Source organism: Vicia villosa, unplaced genomic scaffold (assembly GCF_029867415.1).
Source record: "Vicia villosa cultivar HV-30 ecotype Madison, WI unplaced genomic scaffold, Vvil1.0 ctg.000078F_1_1_1, whole genome shotgun sequence".
Classification (NCBI taxonomy): Eukaryota; Viridiplantae; Streptophyta; class Magnoliopsida; order Fabales; family Fabaceae; genus Vicia; species Vicia villosa.
The window spans coordinates 296847-319465 of NW_026705002.1; positions in this window are offsets into that span (position 1 = coordinate 296847).

Sequence of the window (22619 nt, forward strand, 5' to 3'; positions counted from 1 at the left end):
ACTCCGTGGGGGTGGACTGGAGTAGTTTAGTTAACAACGAACCAGGATAAAAATAACTGTGCAATTTGTTATTATCGTTCAAGTTTTTAAGACTACACTTATTCAAACCCCCCCTTTCTAAGTGTTTTTCTATTCTTCAATTGGCATCAGAGCGCCGGTTCTAAGGTGCAAGCACTTAACTGTGTTTAGAAAAGATTCAGGAAGAGAAAGACGCTTCAGTAAAAGATGGCTGGTGAAATTCCAACAAATACATCTGCATCTACATCTAGCTCTGCTGAGCAATACAATGGTAACAATGGTTATACTAGACCACCAGTATTTGATGGTGAAAACTTTGAATACTGGAAAGATAAACTGGAAAGTTACTTTCTTGGTCTAGATGGTGAACTATGGGATCTTCTGATGGATGGTTACAAACATCCAGTGAAAGCTAGTGGCGTAAGGCTTACAAGGCAAGAAATGAATGATGATCAGAAGAAGCTTTTCAAGAATCATCATAAATGTAGAACTGTTTTGCTGAATGCTATCTCTCATGCTGAGTATGAGAAGATATCTAACAGGGAAACGACCTATGATATATATGAGTCATTGAAAATGACCCATGAGGGAAATGCTCAAGTCAAGGAGACTAAAGCTCTTGCTCTAATCCAGAAATATGAAACCTTCAAGATGGAGGATGATGAAGATATTGAGAAGATGTTCTCAAGATTTCAAACTCTAACTGCTGGATTGAGAGTTCTGGATAAAGGCTACACCAAGGCTGATCATGTAAAGAAGATCATTAGAAGCTTACCCAGAAAATGGGGTCCAATGGTGACTGCATTCAAGATTGCCAAGAATCTGAATGAAGTTTCGTTGGAAGAGCTTATCAGTGCCTTGAGAAGCCATGAAATAGAGCTGGATGCAAACGAGCCTCAGAAGAAAGGTAAGTCTATTGCATTAAAATCTAATTTTAAAAAATGCACTAACGCTTTTCAGGCTGAAGAAGAAGATTCTGAAGAATCAAAATCTAAAGAAGAAGATGAACTGTCCATGATCTCCAGAAGGGTAAACCAACTCTGGAAGAACAAGCAAAGGAAGTTCAGAGGCTTCAGAAGTTCAAAGAGATTTGAACGAGGAGAATCTTCCGGTGACAGAAGATCTGACAAGAAGAAGGCTGTCTGCTATGAGTGCAATGAGCCTGGACATTACAAGAACGAGTGTCCAAAACTTCAGAAGGAGAATCCCAAGAAGAAGTTTCATAAGAAGAAAGGTCTTATGGCAACATGGGATGATTCTGAATCAGAATCAGAATCAAACTCTGAAGGAGAGCAAACCAACTTTGCGCTGATGGCTACAGAAGATGATGGATCAGAATCTACATCAGAATCAGATTCTGAAGATGTATTTTTTGAACTATCTAGAGAAGAGTTAGTTTCCAGTTTAACAGAACTTCTGGAACTCAAGGCTCATCTTAGTATCAAATACAAAAAGCTGAAAAAGCAGTTTGAATTTGAAACTAAGAAGCTGGAATTGGAAAATTCTGAACTGAAGGAAAAAGTTTTAAATCTATACAAAGATAGTGGATCTCCTTCTGAAACAGAAAAATCCATTCCTAGCATGAATCATATTCTGAAAGAATATGACTCGAGCTTCAGAAAGTTCTTATCTAGAAGTATTGGCAGAAGTCATCTTGCTTCCATGATATATGGTGTTTCTGGAAACAGAAGGTTTGGTTTTGGCTATGAGGGTGATACCTCACATAAATTTGAACCTGTTGATGATCTGAAGATCACATACAAGCCATTGTATGATCAATTCAAATATGGCCATGCACATGATATTAGGCTCACTTCACATGCACAGAGCTTTAACACTGTTCACACCAAGAAGCATGTGACACATCCTAAGAAATATCATGCTGACAAACCTAAAGAATATCATGCTGTTCCTCCTGTTAAATATTTTGCTAAACCCAAGTTCAATCAGAGCTTGAGGAGAACTAACAAGGAAGGACCCAAGAAATTGTGGGTACCTAAGGAGAAGATAATTTCTGTTGCAGATATCCTTGGCGGTAAAGAGGACAAAAAGCAAAATGTCATGGTACCTGGACTCTGGGTGCTCGCGACACATGACGGGAAGAAGGTCTACATTCCAAGACCTGGTGCTTAAACCAGGTGGAGAAGTCAAGTTTGGAGGAGATCAGAAGGGCAAAATCATTGGCTCTGGAACCATAAGTATTGGTAACTCTCCTTCCATAACTAATGTACTTCTTGTAGAAGGATTAACGCATAACTTATTATCCATAAGTCAATTAAGTGACAATGGTTATGATATAATCTTCAATCAAAAGTCTTGCAAGGCTGTAAGTCAGAAGGATGGCTCAATCCTATTTACAGGCAAGAGAAAGAACAACATTTATAAGATTGATCTTTCTGATCTTGAGAAGCAGAAGGTGACATGCCTCATGTCTGTTTCTGAAGAGCAATGGGTCTGGCATAGAAGATTAGGACATGCTAGTTTGAGAAAGATTTCTCAGATTAACAAACTAAATCTGGTCAGAGGACTCCCAAATCTGAAATACAAATCAGATGCTCTTTGTGAAGCATGTCAGAAGGGCAAGTTCTCCAAACCTGCATTCAAGTCTAAGAATGTTGTTTCTTCCTCAAGGCCGCTAGAACTCTTGCACATTGATCTGTTTGGCCCAGTCAAAACAGCATCTGTCAGAGGAAAGAAATATGGATTAGTCATCGTAGATGATTATAGTCGCTGGACATGGGTAAAGTTCTTAAAACACAAGGATGAGTCTCATTCAGTGTTCTTTGAATTCTGCACTCAGATCCAATCTGAGAAAGAGTGCAAAATTATAAAGGTTAGAAGTGATCATGGTGGTGAATTTGAGAACAGATTCTTTGAGGAGTTCTTCAAAGAAAATGGTATTGCCCATGATTTCTCTTTCCCTAGAACTCCACAACAAAATGGAGTTGTAGAGCGAAAGAATAGGACTCTACAAGAAATGGCCAGAACCATGATCAATGAAACCAATATGGCTAAGCATTTACGGGCAGAAGCAATAAACACTGCATGTTACATTCAGAATAGAATCTCTATCAGACCTATTCTAAATAAGACTCCTTATGAATTGTGGAAGAACAGAAAGCCCAACATTTCATATTTTCATCATTTTGGATGTGTGTGTTTTATTCTGAATACTAAAGATCATCTTGGTAAGTTTGATTCTAAAGCACAAAAGTGTTTCCTTCTTGGATATTCTGAACGCTCTAAAGGCTACAGAGTATACAATACTGAAACATTGATTGTAGAAGAATCAATCAATATCAGGTTTGATGATAAGCTTGGTCTTGAAAAACCAAAGCAGTTTGAGAATTTTGCAGATTTTGATATTGATATATCAGAAGCAGTAGAACCAAGAAGCAAAGCTGCAGAAGCCGGCAGTCTCAGAAGCAATGGATCAGAAGATCAAGTTGCTGCATCTTTAGAGAATCTCAGGATTTTTGAAGAACCAACAGTCAGAAGATCACCTAGACTTGCCTCAGCTCATTCAGAAGATGTGATCCTTGGAAAGAAATATGATCCTAACAGAACCAGATCATTTCTTAAGAATGACAATCAGAAGCAGTGATCAGAATCAGAAGGCGTAAAGTCTTTAAAAAAATTTACAGCTGTCATCTATTATCTGATGGTGAACACGTGCATGTACGGTTAGTACAAAGCGTGCAGTTGAAAAGACGCCGACCTAGGTAACTGTGTTAAATCATTTCATTTACCACGTTCTCTCACCTAACGTCACTTATCATTTAATGTAAATTGATTTCTCTTGATTCTGTAACTGTTCATTTTCTAATCTTATTGCATTTTTTTTAATCCGTCTCTATATATTCTTTTCAAATCATCTCATATATATTTTTCGCTCCTTGTCTCTCTTTCTTCTTCTTGCATACTCTCTTTTGAAAACTTCTTAGTCGCTTCTAAAACCCTAACCGAAAACCCAGAATTTGTTCTTCCTAGTTGTTCATTCTGTTTCAATGGCTGCTTCTTCATCTCAAAATGTTGGTTCATCTACTCCTCTCCATATTCAAGATGAAGAAAATCAGGAACTCACTTCAGTCGTTGCGTGCTCCATTCCTAAGGATAGATTAGAAGTTCTATGTGAACTCATGGTTGATTTTGATAACATTGAAGAACACCAATTTCATCTCAAAGAAGATATAATTTTTCAAGGATGGACTTCATTGTTCGCTGAGTTCTGTGGACCAGTCTACCCAGATCTTGTCAAGGAATTCTGGGTACATGCAGTTGTCGCCCCTAAATCAATATTGTCCTTCGTCCATGGAAAGTTTGTGGTAGTGACTGAGAACATCCTAAGGATGATGTTTGATCTGAGAAACCCTGAGGGGGCTTTTGAAATCAATCAAAGGGTAAATTGGAAAGATGTTTTATCCACCCTCTACCCAGACATAAATGAACCAAAGAATGTCAAGGACATGAGAGATCTCTACAAAATCTGGACCAAGATTCTTCTTGGGTGCTTCTATCACAGGAAAGGGACACATGCTTCTGACTTCGTCAACAATGAGCAAAAATACATTCTGTATTGCATTGCCACTAAGAAGAAGGTTGATGCTATCTACATTATCTACAACCATATGTGGAAGGCTGTGAAGGAGTCCAGAAATGCCTTCAGAGAAAAAAGTTGTACCATCATTCCGTTTGGTAGAATTATCTCAAATCTTTTGGTTCATTCCAAGATTGTTGAGGACCTGGAATCTGAAGGTATTATCAAAGACCTTGTTGTCACCTCTGGGGCCTGCCTGAATGCTTTCACGTTAAAAAAGATGAAAGTGATTAAGGCTATCATTAAGACTCCCCAACCTCTTGCTGGAACAAGAATCGGAAGAAAACCCGTTCTAGCTGAATTTGGAACCTTCTTCAATAGTGAGGTACCAAAAGTCAGAACTAGGTATCTGAAGTCACAAAAAGAGGATAAAAGTCTTAAAGATCAAGAGAAAGGTGCTCCAATTAAAGTAAATCGCAAGAAGGAAGAAAGGACCAAAAGAAAGTTTGATCATCCTTCTGGTAATCGAGTGAAGGTTGTTCAGAAAGTTGCTGCTACCACTGAGAAAGAAGTGGTCCCAGAAGAAGTCATTGCAAAGGTTGTTAAGGCTGTTTCTGTTGATTTTGAGAAGAAAAAGAAGGAAGCTGAGAAGAAGAAGAAGAAGTCAAATAACAATGCTGAGATTGTTGAAGTTGTTGAGAAGGAGAAAACCAGAAAAAGGAAGTTGATAATTCAAGACTCCGATGAAGAAATTGATGTTCAAGAGACTGTGAATCAGCAGGAAGTTCTGGCGAGCGTCAGAAGGAAAGAGATCTCTAGCGGCAAAACAAAGATTGTTGAAGAGCCGAAGAGTAAGAAACAGAAGAAGACTGAGGCTGTGGTCAAAGCCCTTCAGAAAGCATCCAAAGGTATATGTATTTCTGAACCTGATTCTACTCCTGCTGGTATTTCAGAAGTTGCACCAATAGCGGTTACCTCTATCCCTGAACCAGAAAAAGCCCCATCAGAATCACCTATAAATGTGCATGTTCTTACACCTCCATCTTCTCCTGTAACCATTCCTTCTTCTCCACCCACCATCAATCCTATTTTGGATATACCACCTCTTCAAACTCTCTTTCCACCTCACTCAAATATCTCCATCTCTCAACCTCCTCCTCATGCCAACTTTGAACACATTCCTTCCACCTCTCAAAACAACCATAGTGGTTCTGATCTTCCAACCTCTGCATCTCATGAGCAACTGCTCCGTGACTGCAATTACACTCCAAAGCCTCATCCTGAAGCTGAACTGGTTGTGTTAGAGTTCGATAATGAAGCAGAATCTTCTTATAGGTTAGATAGAGAACCTCAACCGTATTTCATCCCCAACCCTGCCTTTTCAAAAACCAAAATAAAATCCCGCCTTGTCTACCCTATTGGTGTAACTTTTGAAAAGGTAAAGAGGAATCTCAGAAGTATCTTTGATACCCTCAGAATTGCTGAAAGTTCTGGCCTGAATGACGTCGCTGAGGAAGTTCTAGAGGATCTTACGCAGAGAATCAGATGCTCTGTTTTTAGAACTTCAGGAAGCCTGTGTAGAAGCTGCTCCACGGCCTCGTGGAATTCTGAGAAGTTATGAAGATTTCTGGTTTGCTCGTCTCGGAGGGAGATATACCCTGGAAGAGAAGCAGTTTGTGGATGAATTGGAAGAAGCAAGACTGGCTGCTGCATTGGAAGCTAACCCTTGCTGGGAGATTATGGTCTGGATACCTCAATATCCTGTTCTGCTTGGAGATTTCAAGACTCTCTTTGACTTTTTGAGGGAAAACCCTTCTAAGAAAGACCTAAGCTTGGTCATTCCAGAAGTTGTTGACCCACCAGAAGTTGAAGGCCCTTCTGCCCCTAGGAATCTAGCTGCCATTCTTCAGGCACTTGAGAATGGAGATTCTGAGATTCCGGATGCAGAATATGAAGATGTTTCTATGCAAGAAGCAGGTGTAGAAGATCATGTTGCTGAATTAGTTCCTGTTGAGGAAATCCCTGCAAATGATCTATCAATGGAAGCTACGGATCACAATGCCATCCCGTTGGATAGAAGCTGTGAAGCTTCTTCTGATGAACCTTCCCGTCTTGCAAGGACTCTGGAAGTTCTTCAGAAGAACCAGGATGAGCAAAGCTCAGTCAATGCTGAGTTTAGAGCTTTCATAGAGAAGCAGAATGAGCACAACAATGGGGTTCAAGAGATGCTGGCCAAGATCTTGTCAAGGCTAGGGTCATCTTAGATTGAGTCTTAGTTGTTTTGTTTTTGCTTTTGCTGCATCTGTTTTGTGCATCTTCTCTTCCTTATCTTCTTGTACTTCTGTACTTTTGTCTGCTTGAACTTCAATGAGAATTCTCTTTTTCTTCCATGTGTTTCTTTTTGTTTTTCATCTGAATCTTTTATGTTTTTGATGTTATGACAAAAAGGGGGAGAAATATGTGATAAATGATTTGATTTAATCAGTTGCTTTACTAACAGAACTTGCAAAGTTCTATGCTTTAAGTTGTGTTGTTGCAGGAATTGAAGACTGAAGATCAACATAAGAAGCAACAAGATAAGGAAAAGTAATTCTTTAAGAGAATCAAGCTCCTGGATTCTTGAAGCAAGCTGAGTGCTATGAAGCTTCAGAATCAGAAGCAAGAAGGAAGAATGTTCAGATATTCTGATGATAGAATATGATCTGAAACATTATGTCTATTTGTTCTGATACATTCTATATGGCTCTGATACATATTATGTGTTCTGAAACATATTCTATGTTCTGACTCATTCATGCTGACTTTTGCCGTTTAGTTTTGTTCTGTAACATTTCAGGATGTAGAGATGCTCTGATGATGCTCTGGTACATTCAACAATGTTCTGATACAATCTAGCATGAAGTGATGTAAGAAGAAATTCAAGCTCTGAAGCTGTCCAAATGGAAGCAAGAGTCAGAAGCTGTGGATGTTCTGAAGATCTAAAGAAATTCAAGTTCTGAAGCTGTCCGATGGAAGCAGAAGTCAGAAGCTGTGAATGTTCTGAAGATCAAAGAAATTCAAGTTCTGAAGCTGTCTGATGGAAGCAGGAATCAGAAGCTGTGAATGTTCTGAGGATCTAAAGAAATTCAAAGTTCTGAAGCTGTCCTATGGAAGTAACAATCAGAAGTCATGAATGTTCTGAAGACCAAGCATATGTGAACGTCTCTACTGAAATACTCAGGGAAGTCTTTTATTTATAAAATTCTTCTAGTATTAATTTCAGGGGGAGATTATTCATCTCAGGGGGAGATTGTTAATCTCAGGGGGAGACATATTCACATGCTTATGCTATAGCTGTGTAAATTGTCTTTAGCCGTCTGCTCTTTCTGATCGCAAATTCATATCATTTATATATGTTTTTGTCATCATCAAAAAGGGGGAGATTGTTAGAACAAGATTTGTCCTGATCAATATTCTTAGTTTTGATAATATCAAGGATATGAATTTTGTGTGAGATAATGTGGTACTCTAATACATTGCAATTTCCCTTTCAGGAAATATATAAAGAGTATGCACAAATCAGCGCTTAGAAGCTTTGTCTCAGAAGGTTCAGCATGCAACATCAGAACATGGTCTGGCAAGACATCAGATGATGGTCAAGGCAGAATCAGAACATGGGTCTATGGAAGCATCAGAAGAACTTGAGATCAGAAGCAGAAGCACTGAAGTTCTCATGGTATCACGCTCAGAAGCACTTCAAGGTCAGAAGACAAGAAGATGCTATGCACCAAGCTGTTTGACTCTGATGATATTCAAACGTTGTATACACAAACATCAGATCAGAAGAAAGTACAGGTGGCAGGCTACGCTGACTGACAAAAGGAACGTTGGAAGCTATTAAAGGCAACGTCAGTAGACACAGCGTGAACAAGGCTCGAGGTAGTTGACAAAAGCGTGAAACATTAAATGCAATGCTGTACGGAATACGCAAAGCATTAAATGCTCCCAAAGGTCATCTTCTCAAGTGCCTATAAATATGAAGTTCTGATGAGAAGCAAGGTTACCAACTCTTGACGATTTCTGTGAATATTAACTTGCTGAAACGCTGTTCAAATCAAAGCTCTCAAACTTCATCTTCATCAAAGCTCACTACATTGCTGTTGTAATATATTAGTGAGATTAAGCTTAAACGTTAAGAGAAATATCACTGTTGTGATTATAGCTTTTCAGAAGCATTTGTAATACTCTTAGAATTGATTACATTAATTTGTAAGTAACTAGAGTGATCAAGTGTTGATCAGGATACTCTAGGAAGTCTTAGCTTGTGTCTAAGCAGTTGTAATTAGAGTGATCACGTGGTGGTCAGGATACTCTAAGAAAGTCTTAGCTTGTGTCTAAGCATTTGTTCCTAGAGTGATCGGGTTGTGATCAGGATACTCTAGAAGACTTAGTCGTGGGCTAAGTGGAAAACCATTGTAATCTGTTGCGATTAGTGGATTAAATCCTCAGGTGAGGTAAATCACTCCGTGGGGGTGGACTGGAGTAGTTTAGTTAACAACGAACCAGGATAAAAATAACTGTGCAATTTGTTTTTATCGTTCAAGTTTTTAAGACTACACTTATTCAAACCCCCCTTTCTAAGTGTTTTTCTATTCTTCAAACTCCTCCTTTTAACCCAGTCAAAGAGCACAAAACTACACCATATCACAAGTGACATATAAACTCCTAGAGTTCTTATCCATTCTGCAGAGAAAAGTGATTTCTCCCATACCTAACCACAGATGCTTTACAAAACCTCCTGAGGATCTTGATCTCACACGTTATTTTCACTCAGGATAGGACATTATATCTGACATATTTCTTCTTCATACTTGGGACACTGGCTGATTTACTTTTAACTCATACTTCACTTATGTACAATATAAACTTCCTTGGCTGAGGAGATGGACACCTTTGACATCAATCTCAATCACATGGATTTGACTATAATTTTGGAAATAACCTCCATGGCTATCTATGTTCAACACCTTGGAGGGGATTTAGGAGTTCACTAATAGATGATCACTTCTTTTTGATCAGACAATAAACAGTCATTTAGTAACTTGCATGACATACACACCTTGAACATATCTATAGTTTCTTTTTCTTCCAAATGTTCCATCAAGAGGATTTGAACACCAAACATTATCCCTCCTAGAATATAAGGGGAGACTTAACTAATAGACATACTCATTTGACCCATCCATTTACAGACATAGAGAACCAGACCTCCATATTGGATGACTTAGAACACAAGACACAATTTGTGTTAAGGACTAAAAAAACAAGACTTTAAACAGTAAGATAGACTGACTTAGAATAGAAAACCTATTCAATATCTTTGAAAAAACCACTACAAGGAAGGACCTCAGACTTAAAAATGTCCGAATACTACCCTTATTCCATATGTTTGTCACAAGTTGACAAACATAATCTATATAGACTCTAAACTAACCCATATCCGAAGGAAGGACATGAGAGAATCAAACAAGACTCAAGAGAAGAGAAAAATAAAATTAAAAGAAAGACTATAGAAACATGAGCAACTTAAATAACATACCTAGACTCTTAGAGGTGTTTCTTTAATAAGAGCTACATCAGGTGAATTTGTGCATTGGTTGGAACATGCACTAAGTTAGAGCAAGTGATACACACCATCAATACATGTTTCAGATGAAAAAAATAAGAACTATCCCTTCTAGTTTCCAAGGATAAAACATGTCTTAAGTTATGTCCTGACTTCTTGTTTGACATTTATCTTCTGACTAGGAAAGATTAGTCTTTGAAAGACTTTCCAGAAGATTAGAAGTAGAATTACATTGTCCTTGTTGATCTCCATACTCTATACTCCCCCTAAGATCTACAAATTAAGGATATATTTTATGTTGGTTCTAGAAGTATTCTTTATTTGGAATTTGCCACAATTTCCAAACTAGGAATCCTTAGTTTGCTTGCTACACAAGACTCAGATTGCCACACTCTACAACTTGTAATAGAAGAAACCTCTTGTATATAACCATACATTTTTCTTCAACAGATAATTCTAAACCTCATCTTTCTGGTGTCTTCAATAGTTCTGATGTTACTTCTTTATGTAGAACATTCTCTTCTATACATCACATACTTTTTCTTCTCTCGATTCAAATTTCCACACAATTAATGTTAATATCCAGCTCCCATCAAGATATTTAACAGTACCTGCATGTTTTTTTTGCTTTAATTAACTATTTAAATAATCACCAGACATTATTGCCACACTTCCTAAACTTATGAAGATAACAGTGAACATTAATACTGAAGCTTAGTTCCCACAAGTCCATAAATTCTTCATATAGATACTCAGCTCCCGACAGAGTATATGAATCTTGCGTTCAAGCTACACATCTAATAAGTACTAAGTCTCCCTTCAAAATATCTATCAGTTAGTTAGTTAGAATTGACTACTTACACTATATCATTCTGACTGATTACCTATTCACACTTATATACTTTATTATTGGCAATAAAATACTTTCAAACACTTGAAGACAAGGAGATGATGTTTTAACATTTGATAGGACATCATCCTTTATGGTTCTTGGCTAACATCTCACACAACTTTACATCCAGGCATATCAAGGAATAATATAAGCCACATCTCAAAACACTTCTCTTCAGACTTTTATTCTGATTTTGAGATGATCGATGCCACCGTCTGTACCTATAGAGGAGATTCCCTCAGCTAGGTTTATGGAATAGACTTACTTATGGCATGACACAGAAAAATGCATATTCTTCCAAGCAATCTGTCTCCCTTGATTCTTCAGACAATATCCTTCCAATATAAAATTTTGGGTAGTCAATACTTAGGACCATTCGTCACTGTGGTTGGATGACAGAATTCAGCTCCAAACAAAATCTGTTCTATGGTCATGAATAAAATTCCACATATCTAGTTACTTTGATCAGAAGGATATACCAGATATAAGCTCATCTTGATTTCTTATAAAGGGACGGTAGAGAATACCTTTATGAATCCTTTTACTTGCATTGAGCTCAACTTTCATACTCCCATAAGCTTAGGTCAGAAATAAACTGATATCTGGAGTAGAAAACTTTGTTGATCGTGTCCTGATCAACTAGAACAAAATAGATGTCTCCTCTTCCAGATTAGGAGTAAGTTCCAAACATATGAACTCACACTACATTTGTTTAGAACTCAAAATATCTATTCTTCAACTAGTAGCTTCATACCAACAGTAATAATGTTCTAACATCCCATAGAACATCAGTTCCATCTCCTTGGAACACATTATCCTTGATATTCTTTAAGGTCTTCAAACAACTTGCATATGTATATGAGACTCGTTGATCAATTGATACTCATTAACTCTATTGATAAATGTATTTATGATTGGACTTGAGAAGGGCTAAAGTATCTTTGACACTTTTAATATAGTTGAAACATCTGCCAAATAAAAATATAACCCTAGAATTCTTCTAGCACTTTGAGGGTTATATCAGAGGCTATGCAGCGAAATATAGCCATATATCAACAGACTTTACAAAGTGCTTACTCCATGATTCAATTGTAAGCATGACATCCAAGGATTGAAAGTAAATCAACCCTACAAAGTGCTTGCTTCTTCACCGAGAAATATACTGGACCTAACCAATATCCTGACCAAATAGAACCACGTAAGCACAAGAATAATACCTTATCAATATCCTCACTCCCGCATGAAGGTTTTGACAATCTACTTCTCTGTGCTAAATAAAAGCTGAACAGTTTAATTCAAATTCTTCACTCCCGCATGAAGTCTATGAATTTAACTCTCTTTATTCCAGATTCATTATCTTCTTTCATCAAGAAGGTACAATGACTTTAGTTAGGTTGGATAATTCTTCCACAAATAGGTCCATCCAAAACTTCAAGGGACCATACAATATGAACACTCCTTGTTCAAAAAATCTTCTACCTTGAACACAACCAGAAAGTATCCCTTATGGATCTCATCCAGAAACAGACAGGATACTTGCTCTGATACCAATTGAAATTCTGGTATGACAGTACCAAGATGTCATAGATGTTGTTGAGACATCAGGTCTGTTACAAAACTGCAATAATAGGATATTATGATTTTCAATTTTGGTTTAATACTAGCATGATAGAAGATCATAAGGATACTGGAACCATTTAAACATAATGATAACACAATGATCATAAACAAGTTTTGATCTGGGTTAGTTTGCTGAAGGCACAAGCTTTGAAAGAATTCCCTGATGTCATATCCAATTTTATGACATCTTATACTAGATCAATAAACTAGTGCAGAAAATAAATAACACAATGAATTGTCTACCCAGTTCGGATCCACAATCCTACTCTGGGGGCTACCTGGCCAAGCATAAGTCCACTAAATATAATCAATTCATAGACCCTCAGCAAACAACCAGTTTGCGATCTAATCACTTAAAAATACCCGTGATATACTTTTACCTAAGACTCACCTAGGTATGAGGCCCCCTAAAATCCCTTTAATCACAACCAGTGATAACACATAGACGACAATAAGAACAGAGTGAAGACACACTTCAAACACATCTTAATCTTGCTTATCAGCTTCGATCAAGAGACACATATCACTCAACCCTTACCTACATGTTTAGAGTGAGAGAAATACTTCTCTTACCTACAGGTTTAGAGAAGAACATGGGAGCCATCCCACAGCTTGGGTGATCTACCTTGACAAACCCTAATGTTTACATTGTTTCAATACTCGGCTTGCTTACTAAACTAGGTTACAAAGCTTCCTATTTATAACCTATTCCAACTGGACTTGGGCCTTCTATCACAACCTTATTTTCTGTTACAAATCATCAGAAAAAATTTGTTAAAAATCTTCAATCATAAGTTTCCTAAATTATTTTCATAATTAGAAATTGCATAATCCAATACTCTGACTTGATTCTCTTGACCATTAAACATGCACCACATAGGATTGCATAATAATCCATAGAATATTCTACATCTGTTGAGCACAAAATGAATCTTCATATTCCAGCTCAGCAGGCGCAATGAGTTTTCTGCATATGACATCTCATGATGTTACAGGACATGTCTTAACATTCCATAGAACATCTTGCTCTTTTACTTGTTTTGTACGTGTTTATATTTGCAAGCTCTATACTTTCTATTGCATATTGCTGCTATTATATTTTAGCCAAACATAAATGCCAAACACATACTTGAAGGAATAAAGTAAATTGTCACATTTTCTTCATACTTGAAGGAATAAAGTAGATCGCGCATTTTCTTAATACATCTTATTTGGTTATGCATTCAAAATTTCATATCACATTTTCGTTGAATTACCTCTTAATATGATAATTTGGAATTGGATAATCTCTTTTACATAAGTTCTCCTAAATCTTTCTTATATCATAGCCTTATTTTTCCTTTATAAGAAAGGGTGGAGTTCTCGTATTAAGAATATGTTCTTAAAACATATTACTAGGATTATTTGAGTTACTTGTAAATGTAGAAACAAAGCGAGGTTTAGAAATTATGGGTCAAATATTCATCATTCTATAAATTCCATAAAATGTGTTATTTCATTATCTGTTGATCACTTCAAGTCGCTTGATCTCCTAGAACAACAACTTTTTGTTGTTTTTAATAGACTAAATGAGAATTTTTGTGTGGTTTTGTTGTTAATTTAAAGCTTTAAACAATATCATCTGTTGAAACTTTATCTTCCAATTACTCCAATAGAGACAACTTAATATTAACGTTTTAAGCCCAAACTGTCTAGTATCCCATCCTTACATCATGCTCTTTTTGTTTTTAGATTATGCGGGTGTGGGCATTAATTTTTACAATTTTAAATTTCAATAACTTTAACTTAAAGTCGTGTTACATATAATATCTAACTCTCCCTCTTTTTTCCAATAATTATTATTTTGGATATATGTTTGTTATATTTTGGATATCTAGCTCTTTTTTCTGCCTGTTATTATTTTAAATTATTTTTGACTAATAAATAATTTTTCTTTTTAAAATTTAAAAAATTCTTGCAATAATTATTTGATCTCAAAAATAAATATTAAATAAAACTAAGCTCATTTCTTTTTAAATTAGGATTGAATTTAAAATGAAAAAATAACAAAAAAATGATTCACTGTTATTCAAAATAAGTAAATATATATTAAATTAAACTAAAGTTTTCTTTCATAGAATTCAAAATTCTATGTATTTTAAATCATTCAATAGAAATTCATTTATTTTTAAATTTTTTTGTTTGGATTGTGTCGTAAAATGATTCATTGTTAAATTTCTAAAGTCATATTCCTAATTTTTTTAAACTTTTGGGCCAAATTTAAAATATATAAAATAGGGACAAATTTACATTTGTTTGAAAATTTGAAGTGAATAATTTGTTAAATATGATTATTATTATTAAGGATTTATTTGTAATTTTTGAAAAAATTTAGACGAATTTGAAATTTTCATAAAATATGAGGACCGTCTTGCAAAATTTGAAAAATTATTAATCAAGAATTTAGTTCATATTATAAAGAGTGGATGAGCAATTTAAAATTCTTTACTTATTAGTGTCATTTGAAATTCATTATATTTAACATGAATAAAATACTGCATAAATTTAAATCATTTTATTAATTCTCCATATTTTAATCCAAACAATAAATTTTGATCTAGTCATTTTAAATTCCTTAAAAAAAATTACTTTTCCAAACTAAAATGCGTCATCCAAACCCCTCTCTTAAGTTAATGTTAAAATTAAGTTGAAAATATAGTAGATTTTGATACATTCAAATAACGATACTTTATTTGAGTAATCTTTTGGGGATATGACAAAACCACGTCCTTTACTTAGCTTTATATCGGCATTGTTATGTTTATTTCTATATCTACAATACAAAGAAATATCAATATAAACGATCAATCACTTAAAACAAAAGTTGAAATCACAAAGCAAATTAAATTCACCAATTACCACATGAAATTCTTAGAGGTTAAAAGGTTCAGAATACAACAGTTAAATATTTACTTCAATTTTGGACAATTTTCACTATGGCTTCAATACAATACAATTTCATCGGTGAAATTCAACTCCTTGTAGTATATGAGGGAGAAAACTCAATTTCATTGAAAGCTTGAGAGAGTACTTCATGCAATGCAATATACAGGGAACATTGGGAACTTATAGGAGTATATTTGGATGGTCTAGAATTAGTTGCACCCATACTAAACCAAGAAGAACGCCATTATTACCTTTGAGGATCTTACAATATTTTTGGTTCACATACTCTTTCCTACTATCAAAAATACACTCTTAATTTAATTGTCAAATTATGTTGGAATAATATGATAAGGAATTACAGACACTCAAAACACTTGAGACTTGTCTTTCATGAGAAATTTTAGTGTAACTCGAACGCAATCATCAATCAATAAATGAAACATAATACTTTGACACAAAACTAATACACATAAATAACACCAATAAACTTACAATAATCACAAGGTTTCTTGCGCGTCGCAATTTTGTTTCAATCACCGACAAGGGCAGTAATAGACAAATATCTTTTCACCAATAAGATCAACCTCGCTACATGTACTATTTATACATCCCTTCAGACATGCACCGAAATATGTTGAATGACTAAATAGAACGACTCTAAGATATGGAGTACATTGCAAAATTGGACTACTATTTTTTTTTTCTGTAGGCAAGATTTCATTGATAAAAGAGATCTTAAATAGAACGACTCTATAAATTAATTTAATTTTTCAGTTGCATTGTCCATGTTGTCATCAGTCTGTGCTATGTTATCCCTTCCTTGGGCATTATCCTAATTTTGCTTGATTGTCGGGTCTATCAACAATCATTCTTTATTAAATGAATACTTATTACACCTCTGATCTTATTTTAATTTGTTGTGCTAATAAAAACCACAATTACATTAGTGTTTTAAGAGAGCATCTTTCTAGCTATAAAGTGAATATTTATAAAAAAAGTTTAATATTTTAATTACTTTGGATTCATCAGAGAGCATCTTGGTAGATCCAAAGCAATTATCATATTTAATTTTTTTTTCTATAAATCTTTAATTTAGAGCTACAAAGTTTAATGTGGGTTTCATTAATATAACAAATGAAGACAAGATTAAATGTGTTATAAGTAACCATTGAAAAAAGGAAGGATGGTTGATAATGCAACAAACTAACCAAGTTGAGCTAAAGTCCAAGGCAGGGACAAAAAAGCTTAGGTAGATGCAAACATGATCCATGCCAATGAAAATAAAATTACTTTATAATATATAATAAAAGATTATATAAAAAAATGGTAATTTTCCATTATTTAATTTTTACGAAAAGAAAAACATGATCTCGATAACCAAGTTGAGCTAAAGTCCAAGGCAGGGACAAAAAAGCTTAGGTAAATGCAAACATGATCCATGCCAATGAAAATAAAATTACTTTATAATATATAATAAAAGATTATATAAACAAATGGTAATTTTCCATTTTATAATTTTACACTCATTATAGCACCAATGATCAAACAAATATGACACCATTACCTGTATGTTCATCAGTATCAAAGACAAAACATTTTTGAGAGAAAGAGTTGTTAGTTGAGTGGTTTGATGGATAAAGAAAGTTATTATATGTAAAATGTGAAGCTATTTGTGGGTGTGATAAATTTTTTTTGACAAACGTAGGTGTGATTAGTTTGCTACACGCGAATATGGCGTTTTGAACCTATTGACTTTGACACAGTTTTATGTGCAACCACATTTACATTCTCCTCACTCTGGCTAATTTTCACTTATTTATCTCCATGCAAAAGGGAGAAATTTTCTACAATCCCTAAATTTTTTTACTTAAAACTCTTTTTTATTTTTATTTTTATTTTCATTAGGCTATTATTTTATTTAAATTGAATTCTAGAATATTATAAGTATAATTATATTTTGTTTTAAAAAAGTTTTAAATAGGTCTCAAAATTTTTTTATTTAAACATTCTTTTCTAAAATACTTTTAAATGGTAAAATTTCAAAAATATTTAAGTAAATACTACTTTATTAAATTCTCATAAAAAATTGTTTAAACTCTTCTCATAAAAATATATAATTTCTATCTTTGTAAAATTTCAATATTACTCTTTTAAGAATTACTTTTAAAATATAAAATGAAAATTAAGGTTTTTTAAAATTAAAAACAAACTGGTTTGGGTTTACGGCTTTATCGGTAAGATTATTTATGATAATATCTTTAATGTTGAGCTGATGACACTATATTATAATTTGAGTATGTCTTCAAAACTTGACATAAAAGATCTGAAGTGTTAATCTTTCATCAACTCTCCTTTCAAGATTATCTCAAAGTCTGTAAATGTTTAGCATCACTATATCGTGGTATATTAACATGTAATTTCTTCTCCCCTATCACCAAATTATCCAAATGCACCGCAAGCAGCCGCCCATCAACCACCTCCACAAATCTGGCGAAGCCAAATCGTTTACCAAATTTGTTTCTTTAAGCGAAATTGCCACCTCTATCACATTCCCTATACACCCGAATAAAACGAACAAATCCTTTGCACTTGTATCTTCTAGAAATTCTAAAACATAATACAAAGTCACCTGCTTGGGTTGAAGAGGCAAATTGCGTTTCCAGCCACCCAACGGAAAAGAATCCCACCTCTGCTTCTCCACCCCTGGCTGCCGAAATTGGGTGACTTTCCTCCAACCATTCTCCTGCAAAACATACCTCCGATCTCTCATCCTTTGAAAAAAGAAGAAGAAACCCTCACCCCTTGAAGAAGGAGATTTGAGCGAAAATCCAAGAAAAACCTTGCAAATACAAACAGAGAAGACTGAACAAGGCCCAGCGAAAACCCTCGAGCTACAAGAAGACCGCGTTGAGAACAACAACCACCGAAACCTAAAAGCCCTAAATCGATATCAGACAGTACCTTCTAAACAAGGTCCCTGAGCCCTAATGCCAGGAGTTTAAACCGAAATTGAGAAAGTGCACGATATCTTTCTAGGAGCTCTTCAAGTTCCACCGAGGAAACACAGACACTCGCGCGACAGATCACCGGAAGTCTACCGGGAGACGCCCTTCTGAAATCGCATTGTATGGAGTACTATACTATTTGCTAAAAAAAATGTCATATCCCCAATATTAGTTAATTCTAAAAATCATAAATTATCACCCATCAAAGAATTAAAAAATCTAAATTATTTTGATGTTTAGTGTCATGTTTTTTGTGAATCAATTGTAAATTGGTGCAAACCTCTATTCTTTCATGAAATACAATATATGCATTGTTTATAAATATTGTCTTGAATTATAGACATGTGATAACCTTTTCATAAATTAGTTGGGCAGTTTTTATAAATATTATCTACGTGTTGCAAGTATAATCAACAATTTATCCAAGATGGAAAAACTTATGGATTGCAAGATACAAGTCAATTTAGTAACTATTAAGTTTTGACGATGATATGGTATTTGTAACGCCCCATTTTTATCTTATTTATTTTTATAATTAAAAATCTATGATAATTAAAAATATGTGATAGTTAAAAATAGGCAAAATACTCATTTTGGTCCCTTAACTTTTTTCCGTGCTAAAATGGTCCTTTAACTTTTTAATAGATGCATATGAGTCCCTTCCGTCTACTTCGTTAGTCAAAGTCTGTTAAATGTCTACGTGGCAGTGACGGGTGGATTTGACCTAGTATTGTGATGGATTTATCGTCGGAAAAACCGACGCTAAAAACTATTTCTGGATTTTTTTTAATTATTGTTCATCTTCTTCCCAAAAAAATTTCCTTAAAAAAAACCCAAAAATTTAGGGATAACACCAAACCATAAACCTTCATTATGCACCATTATCATGACCTTTGTCATCCTCCAACCCAAACCATAAACCTGCAAAATCTAACACAGTAGCCACAAATCATCTTCAACTTTCGTCACTTTACCAAATCACAACAACAACAAACTCATGTAAATAAAACACATCAACATGAAATAAACCTCACAAATTCAAAATCAACACCACCAAACTCACCTCTAAACACAATCTGATTCAAGAACCTGCATAAAATCTATGGATTAAAGCAAAATCAAAACATAACAAAGAAGAGTGAGAAAAGAAAATATCATAAACGGAAACCACCGAAAGCATGGAAGCACCCTTCCGCCGTCTACGGTCAACCGTGTTCCATCCTCCCTCCGCACCAGAACTCCGTTGAAGCCCCCACCCCCTCCGACAACCACTTTTTTCATGATGTTTCTGTTGCTTGTGATTTATTGTTGAGATTGCAGGACTTGATTGCATTTTGTTCATTTGATTTTATAGAAATTGTTGTTGTTAGTAAGAGATGAAAAAGAGAGGAAGAGAGAAGTTTTATTCACGTTTTATGAGAGAAAGAGATATGCTGTTATGGGTGGAAGAGATATGATTTTATGGAATTTTTTGTTGTTAGTAAGAAATTAATGCTGTTCACGATTTTTAGTATCCAATTTTGAGTTTTTGTTGATATCCCCAAATTTTTAGGTATTTTTTAAGAAAATTTTTGGGGAAGAAGATGAACAACAATAATTAAAAAAATCCAGAAATAGCTTTTAGCGTCGGTTTTTCCGACGCTAAGTCCCTCACAATATTTGGTCATATCCACCTGTCACTGCCACGTAGACTTTTAACAGACTTTGACTAACGGAATAGACGGAAGGGACTCATATGCATCTATTAAAAAGTTAAAGGACCATTTTGACACGAAAAAAAATTAAGGTACCAAACTGAATCTAGGGGTATAGTTAAGGGACTACAATGGGTATTTTGCCTTAAAAATATGGTCTTTATATTTAAAAAATTAAAAATAATAACTAAAAAATAAATTAGTGTCGGCCAGACATAAAACTAAAATAAAAATTAAAATGAGCGCCAAACGAAAAAATAAGTGGGAAACTAAAAAAGTAAATAATATAAATAATAATTAATTGAATGTAGCGTCGGTTGGGCTGACACTAAAACAAAAATATAAATCAAAATACGTTTAATTCCAAACGAAAAAAAAACAGGGAAAATAAGTAAATTAATAAATAATTCAGAAAACTAAACGTTTAAAAATTAGCGTCGGCCCAGCCGACACTTTGATTCAAAAAATAATAAAATTTATATCAAAATTCAGTCAATTTAAACTTAGCGGCGGTGTCATCGTGTCTGGTTGCTCAAGAAAAAAAATAATAAAACGAGCACCATATAGCGTCGGAGTCGGTTGCCGACGCTATATCCTGGCAGCTAAATCCCAATATTCTAGTAGTGATCATCAGTCGGCTTAGTTTGAAAAGAACCACAAATCAACATAGTAGACAATTGTATAATTGGAGCTTAATGGTTTATGAAGAACAGTGAATTTCTTTCTCCAAAGTTGGTGATAGTTGACATGAAGCAATTATGGGGTTGGACGCGGCCACTTCTTGCACGATTCTTTTCTTCATGTATAAGCAACATCATACAAGATTCTATTAAACAATTTTTTCAACATGTATCTACCATGGTACTATAAAAGACTACTTTTCTTCAAACTGTGTTCTAGCTTCAGCATGCATACCATGCCTTCCGTACCCGAACAGTAGAGCATTGTATGTTACAAAGTTTATTTTAATGAAGTTATAATTAAGTACAACGAAGTGGAAATATGTGGAATCAAAGATGCACTATGCAAAAATGGTTCAGTGAAGTCTTCTATTATGTTGCTTATCACATTGATAAAGAAATGAATAAAGAAAATGTGATCACTTTCAAATTGGTGGCTTGTGATGGGGTTTAATGGAGTATTTAAATTTAAGTAAAAAGAGGAAAAATCAAGAGATTTTGGAATTATCGCACAATGATGAATCTATTTTTAAACGATGATAATGAATATATATTACTAGTACTCTTTTCAAAAAATAGATAACATAAAATCTATTTAATAAAATTTACACATGTAACAAAAATTATATAATAAAATTGTTTTTCCTTAATATTGTGTTATCATTAAGATCAAATTAAAAAGCATTGTTCATTAACCCTATTTCAGTTCAATAATGAATATTGTGGAAGATTGTACGCCGATTTATGAAAAACATTTTCTTCATACCTGAAGGAATAAAGTAGATGGTCGCATTTTCTTCATACTTGAAGGAATAAAATAGATTGTCGTGTTTTCTTAATACATCTTATTTGGTTATGCATTCAAAATTTCACATCACATTTTCGTTGAATTACCTCTTAATATGAAAACTTGGAAGTGGATAATCTCTTTTACATAAGTTCTCCCAAATCTTATATCATAGCCTTATTTTTCCTTTATAAGAAAGGGTGGAGTTCTCGTATTAAGAATATAGTCTTAAAACATATTACTAGGATTATTTGAGTTTTGTAAATGTAGAAACAAAGCGAGGTTTAGAAATTATGGGTCAAATATTCATCATTCTATAAATTCCATAAAATGTGTTATTCAATTATCTGTTGATCACTTCAAGTCGCTTGATCTCCTAGAACAACAGCTTTTTGTTGTTTTTCATAGACTAAATGAGAATTTTTGTGTGGTTTTATTGTTAATTTAAACCTTTCAACAATATTATCTATTGAAACTTTATCTTCCAATTACTCCAATAGAGACAACTTAACATTAACGTTTTAAGCCCAAACTGTCTAGTATCCCATCCTTACATCATGCTCTTTTTGTTTTTAGATTATGCGGGTGTGCATTAGTATAAATTTTTACAATTTTAAATTTCAATAACTTTAATTTAAAGTCGTGTTACAAATAATATCTAACTCTCCCTCTTTTTTCCAATAATTATTATTTTGCATATATGTTTGTTAGATTTTGGATATCTAGCTCTTTTTTCTGCCTTTTATTATTTTAAATTATTTTTGACTAATAAATAATTTTTTTTTTAAATTTAAAAAATTCTTGCAATAATTATTAGATCTCAAAAATAAATATTAAATAAAACTAAGATTATTTC